Source organism: Panthera uncia (assembly GCF_023721935.1).
Source record: "Panthera uncia isolate 11264 chromosome B3 unlocalized genomic scaffold, Puncia_PCG_1.0 HiC_scaffold_1, whole genome shotgun sequence".
Taxonomy (NCBI): Eukaryota; Metazoa; Chordata; class Mammalia; order Carnivora; family Felidae; genus Panthera; species Panthera uncia.
The window spans coordinates 53,476,842-53,483,638 of record NW_026057582.1 but is presented as its reverse complement, the minus strand read 5'-3'; the positions used below and the strand labels follow the sequence as shown (position 1 = coordinate 53,483,638).

The following is a 6,797-nucleotide window of genomic DNA, read 5'->3' as shown; positions in this document are numbered from 1 at the left end:
AACTAGGCTGTTGACAAAGCTCAGCCCAGTGTATCAGACCTCAAATGTAACCTAATTCACTATTCCAAATCAATAGCATTGGAAAATAAAACAAAAACAAAAACAAAACAGAGTTTTCTTTATTGTTATTCAATGGATACACTTAAATAAAAAAACACCCCTTAGGAGTTGATCATAAAATCAGTTTCCATCTGAATGCATTTTTATCATGGCATAATGGTTTTCAAAATCTTTAGTGATGTAGAAAATATTTTTTAAATATGAAGTACTTTACAAATTTACATGTCATCCTTGCACAGGGGCCATGCTAATCCTCTTGGTATCATTCTTAATTCGTGTACGTGCTGCCAAAGAGAACACATTATTTCTCTTTTTAATATACATCTTGCTTTTTCTATATACCATTATGGAAGTATTCAAAAACGCTTGTAGAAAATTTTGATGTATACTTTAATGTTCTTAAGTAATTTTTATTTTGATCATGTTAGCAGATAGAAAAAGTTGACCACCAAATGAGTTAACCTTTACATATCAGACTAGAAATTGATTCTCAAAGTAAAGTCTTTATGGTAACTTGGTTTGATAGTTTTTTAAATTTCTTTCATCTTTTTTTAAGCTTATTTATTTTAAGAGAGAGAGAGAGAGAGAGAGAGAGAGAGAGAGAGACAGCATGAGCAGGGAAGGAGCAGACAAAAAGGAAGAGAGAGAGAGAAGGGGGGGTGGGGGGATGGAGAGAGAATCTCAAGCAGGCTCCACCCTGTCAGCACAGAAACCAATGCAGGGATTGAACTCATGTACCATGAGATGATGACCTGAGCCAAAACCAGGAGTCAGATGTTTAACCAACTGAGCCACCAGGTGCCCCAGTTTGATATATATTTTTAAAAACCAAAGATTGCTATATAGAAGTATAGGACATATACATTTGATATACAGTAAGCTAAGGTATGCTGGCAAAAATAGATTAATATAATTAAGTAATAACTAATATAGATATTAGTTATTAGATAATTTGAGCAGCTAACTCAAGCTACTTTATGAGTAGGTTAAGAAGAATAGTTTTTTGGTTTTCAAAAATATGTATATATTGTACAGGACGTCTACTTAACGGAGAAAATATAAAAATATTCAAGTTATATTGCTAAATGTATCACTATTAAGCACCTTGAAATTAAGATGTTTCCCAAGGTAAGCAAAAGGTAAGGAATTAAAAGAGTTATTATTCAAATTGATAATGGTGCTAAATTTTTAGAAGAACATAAAAACTAATGCTTCAATGTCCTAATAAATAAAATATATATTTGATGTATTTTGCTCTATAAATATTTCCTAATGGATACAGAGATACCAAGGCATTACTTTGCAGAAATCTTGAATAATTCCTAAAATTAGACTTCCAACTCATTTTTGAGCTGGCAAATGACAGGTAAGTTTGGTTTAAAAAAAAAAAAAAAGTATAGGGGTTGAGGGAAGCTGACACTAAAAAAGAAGGCTTACTTGTACTATTTGGAGCATTTGTCCTATTTTGAATACTATTAAGTATGAGTAAACAATTCTTGTTTCTAAATACTATACATCTGGTTCCACAAGCTAGAAAATAACTCAGTATCATACCTGGCACAACATACTTGTTTTCCATATCCATGTAACTCAATCCAAACCTCTTAATTGTACCAGTTAATCCCGCTCCTAAGTCAGTTCACTTCTCCAATTCTACCACCACAAATCTAATTCAAGTGACCTAAGTCAAGTTTCATCTGGACCACTGAATGACTTAATAAATGACTCCCACAAATCTACTTTTTCCTCTTCATCACTATCAATAATGAAAAACTATTTAAAAAGTCAACATCTTTAGACCAAAAACTACTATTCTTTACATCTACTATAAGATCTACATTCTACATCATGCTTGTGTTTGTCACAGTATCATCACACATGCCATTTTGGTGTGGGATTTTGTCTGTTGTTTCACTATTCATTTCCAGGAGCCTGAGAGAGTATCAAACATATGCCAAAACTCAGTAAATGTTTTCTGAAAAAATAAACATTAGGTGAACTTGGAGCAGAAGTCAATGAAATTGAACACAGAAAATCAATAGACAAACAACAAAACCAAAAGAGTGTTCTCAGAAAAGATCAGTAAAATCTATAAGCCTCTAATCAGGGTAACTTAGGGAAAACAAAAAACAACAACAACAACAACAAAAAAAAACAGGCACAAATTAATAATACCAGTAATGAAAGTAGAGACATTACTACAGATCTCATAGCCATTAAGAGGATAATAAAGAAATACTGTGAAAGACTCTAATACCCATAATTTAATAACTTAGATGGAATGGACCAATTCCTGAAAGACACAATTAGCCAAAGCCCACAAAAGAAGAAACAGACAATTTGAATAGGCCTGAACAAATCTCTTTTACAAGTTCTTTCTAATCTATTAAACAAATTGAATAAACAGTAGCAGGCCCAGATGAGTTTACTGGTGAATTCTACCAAACGTTAAAGGAAGAAATTATATCAATTCTGTACAATTTATTCCAGAACATAAAAGTAAAGGATTATTTCCTAACTCATTTTATGAGGCCAGAATTACTGTAACAACAAAACCAGACAAAGGTATTATAAGAAAACTACAGACTAGTAGCTCTCATGAGCATACATACACATTTCTCAACAAAATATTAGCAAATGTAATCCAACATGTATAAAGAATTATACACCATCACCAAATGGGATTTAAATGAAACTAGACATAGATCTGACACTCTTCATAAAAACTCAAAATAGATCACATACCTAAATGTGATCTGTACATGTGAAACTATAAAACTGTTGGAAGATAACATAGGAGAAAAACTAGATGACTTTAGGTATTGTATTCTTTTTTATATACAGCCACAAAGAAAAGACATAATTGATACACTGAACTTCATTAAAATTAAAGACTCTTCTGTAAAAGACAATAGAAAATGAAAAGTCACAGATTGGAATAAAACATTTGAAAAAGACATGTGATAAAGCACTGCTATCCAAAATATACAATGAACTATTAAAAATCATCCATGAGAAAATAAACAACCCAATCATGTTCACCACATCATTATTCACAATAGCCAAGATATAAACAATCTAAGTGCATGCTTATGGATGCATGGATAAAGAAATCATAATTATACACACACATATACATGCACTGAGACATTATTTAGCCTTAAAAATGAAAATGATCAGGCGTCTGGGTGGCTCAGTTGGTTAAGTGCCCAACTCATGATTTTTGCTCAGGTCATGATCTCATGGTTGAGGAGTTTGAGCCGCACATTGGGCTCTGTGCTGACATCACGGAGCCTGCTTGGGATTCTCTCTCCCCTTCTCTTTCTGCCCCTTCCCAACTCGTCCATGCACACACAAACACTCTCTCAAAATAAATAAACTTATAAAAATGAAAATGATCTTGCAATTCACAAAAACATGGATATGTTAATTAGCTTGACTACACTACTCATTTCACTGTGTATATCAAAACATATTATACATCTTACATAGTTTTTTTTTTAAAAAAAAGGACAATTACGGGGCGCCTGGGTGGCGCAGTCGGTTAAGCGTCCGACTTCAGCCAGGTCACGATCTCGCGGTCCGTGAGTTCGAGCCCCGCGTCAGGCTCTGGGCTGATGGCTCGGAGCCTGGAGCCTGGAGCCTGTTTCCGATTCTGTGTTTCCCTCTCTCTCTGCCCCTCCCCCGTTCATGCTCTGTCTCTCTCTGTCCCAAAAAAAATAAATAAAAAACGTTGAAAAAAAAAAATTAAAAAAAAATAAAAAATAAAAAAAAATAAATAAAAAAAGGACAATTACACAATTAAAACATTAGCTTAAAACCTTTGTAGACACCTCATCAAAGAAGACATATAGACATCAAATAAGTGCATAAAAAGATGCTCTATGTCATGTCATCTGGATAATGCAAATTAAAACAAAGATACCACCACATACCTATTAATGACAAAAATCCAGAACACCAACACCAAATGCTGGTGAGTATGTGGAGCAACAGGAATTCTCTCACATTGCCATTGGGAATGAAAAAATGGTAAAAACACTTTGGAAGACAATTTGGCTGTTTCTTGTAAACTTACCCTTATCCTAGAATCCAACGGTTGTGTTTCTTGGTATTTACCAAAAGGGTTGGCAACTTATGTCCCCACAAAAAACTTCACATGGATGTTTACAGCAGTCTTATTCATAAATACCAAAGTGTGGAACCAACCAAAATGCCCTAAAGTAGTTGTATCAATAAATAAATAAACTGTGGTAATCTGGACAATGGAATATCATTCAACCCTAAAAACTGAGCTATCAATCCATTGAAAGACATGGAGAAAGCTTAAACACCTATTATTCATCAAAAGAAGTCAACCAGAAAATGCTACCTACTGTATGATTCCAACTATATGACATTCCAGAAAAGGCAAAAAATATGTAGACAGTAAAAAAGATCAGTAATTGCCAGAGATTAAGATGGAGGAAGGATCAATTAGTCGAGCAGAAGATTTTTAAAGCAATGAAAATACTCTGTATGATACTATAATGGTGGATACTTGTACATTTCATGGGTTTGGACAAATATAACAACACCAAGAGAAACCCCTAATATGAATTATAGACCGTAATAATGATGTGTAAATCCATCAGTTATAACAAATGTATCACTCAGATGGGGAATGTTGATAATGAGGGGAGACTATTCATGAGTGGGAGGCAGGGGGCTTATGAGAAATCTCTGTAACTTCCACTCAATTTTGCTTCGAACCTAAATCTGTTCTAAAAAATAGTCTATTAAAAATGAACTTTAATATCCTTTATTATTCTAATATTAGATAACTATTGGAGGAATGCAATTGTTCTTTACTTTCTAGATTGAAGAAAACATGCCCAATGCTGCATTGCTAGCAGCACCACACAGCAGTTTAACAAGTGACAGGCAGAGGGAAGAGGACACAAGGAGAAGTGGGGGAGAGAGGGACAACAGGTTCAGAAATAGAAAACAGAGAAATTAAATTAAAGCAATTTAGAAACCTAAATAAAGGCCTGACCAATTCAGAAATAGGCATTATCCTTAAATTTCTCCCCAAGAAAAGAAACACTATTGTTCAACTTCAATTGGAAAACTTCTGGTAATGAGTAACTTGCAACTTGCTACAACACAAGATAGAATTTTTTATTTTTTTAATGGAACTCATTCTTACAATTAGCTTACCTATAACCTTCACTCACCAGGCTTAATTTCACACTTTGAAGCTAAATAAAAATCAATCTAATTCTACTCCTACATAGTAGTAGCTTCTTCCAATGATAACTATTATACCTCTGCTATGTCTTGTCTTTCTATTTGTTTACAATTCCTTCTAATGTTTCCAGTAGGATATAGTTTCTACTAATGTCTCCTTCCTATTTTGTATTTCCACTCTTCCAGTTTGTCAATTAGCCCAATTCCCATAATTTAGTGATTTCCTTTCTTCATAAAAAATATTTTAAAATAAACCTTGGTTACCTTAGTTTACATGGTAGCTTTGCCATACGACTAAATTGTATTGACTTTATGTATCTATTAGATATTGAGAAAATTAACCAAAATTTGGAAATAAGGTAGGAGGAAGGTATGACTCTCAGAGTCATGATAGGACAATGTTTAACAAGCTGAACTGAGAATTATTCAATCCTAGGAGACAATTCACCTTGTGCTTGGCTTAGCTATTTGTTGTATAATTGGAGCCCAGAACCTGTGAAATTACATGTGAATTTCAATTTTTGTCAGAGAAGAATGATAAGGCCAAGGTTTGTAGTATGATTGATTTGTAAACATTAACCAGATCTATATTTATCAATCTTACCTCAATATTTTAATGTCTATTACTCACTTTTTCACATTCTTCTTTGAACCAGATTTACCAATTCACTATTTTCTCATTTATAAAATAAATACAGCTTCAGCATATGCTAACTTGATAAGTACATAAGAGTCCTTTTCCAATTCTTTGAAAATTATATTTTGAAATCTATGGTAGTTCCTTTAGATTGCCTTAGGGAATTTGATTGTAGGGGCCAATAAACTGTGTTGCCTGAAAAGTGCATTTTACCGACTATTTAAGCCCACAAGTGCTTTCTTTGTTGTTTTGTTTTTTGGGGTTTTTTTTTTTTTTGGTCCCTGAAGGCAACAGAAACAATAGAACTTGATCTTCACTGATTCTTTCCTCTCTTGTCAAGCTCTCTCTGTTGCTTCTGGTTCTTAGCTAAATTTGGTATTGGTTTAGAATTATGTATGATACATAAGTTATTCCCCATTGGTGGCAGCAGTGATTGTGAATTATGTTTTATTTAATGATCATTGTATGGCTTATACAAACCTATTTTCTGTCAGTCAAAAAACAATAATAAAACAAATGTTTGCTAGATTTGTTTTCTTTTTTGTGTTTTTAGCTTGTTTTATTTTTTTAAATTTTTTAATGTTTATTTATTTGTAAGAGAGAGAGAGAGAGAGAGAGAACGAGGAAGGAGCAGAGAGAGAGGGGGACACAGAATCTGAAGCAGGCTCCAGGCTCTAAGCTGTCAGCACAGAGCCTGACATGGGGCTCGAACCCACAAACTGCGAGATCATGACCTGAGCTGAAGTGGGATGTTCAACGGACTGAGCCACCCAGGTTCCGCTAGCTTATTTTCTATATGACCTCATGAAAGAAAATATTTCTGGACTCAGGAAGATAGCCCTTTGAACCCTAAATTATGAGTTTTCCCTGC

At 33.8% G+C, this 6,797-nt stretch overlaps 1 non-coding gene across 1 annotated transcript; it reads right to left on the bottom strand.

The window, feature by feature from the left end:
• Positions 1-254: 254 nt before the first annotated feature.
• On the bottom strand, positions 255-360 carry LOC125910484 (U6 spliceosomal RNA). Its single transcript, XR_007453994.1, has one exon. It is a non-coding gene; the product is annotated as a U6 spliceosomal RNA (small nuclear RNA).
• Positions 361-6,797: the final 6,437 nt, after the last annotated feature.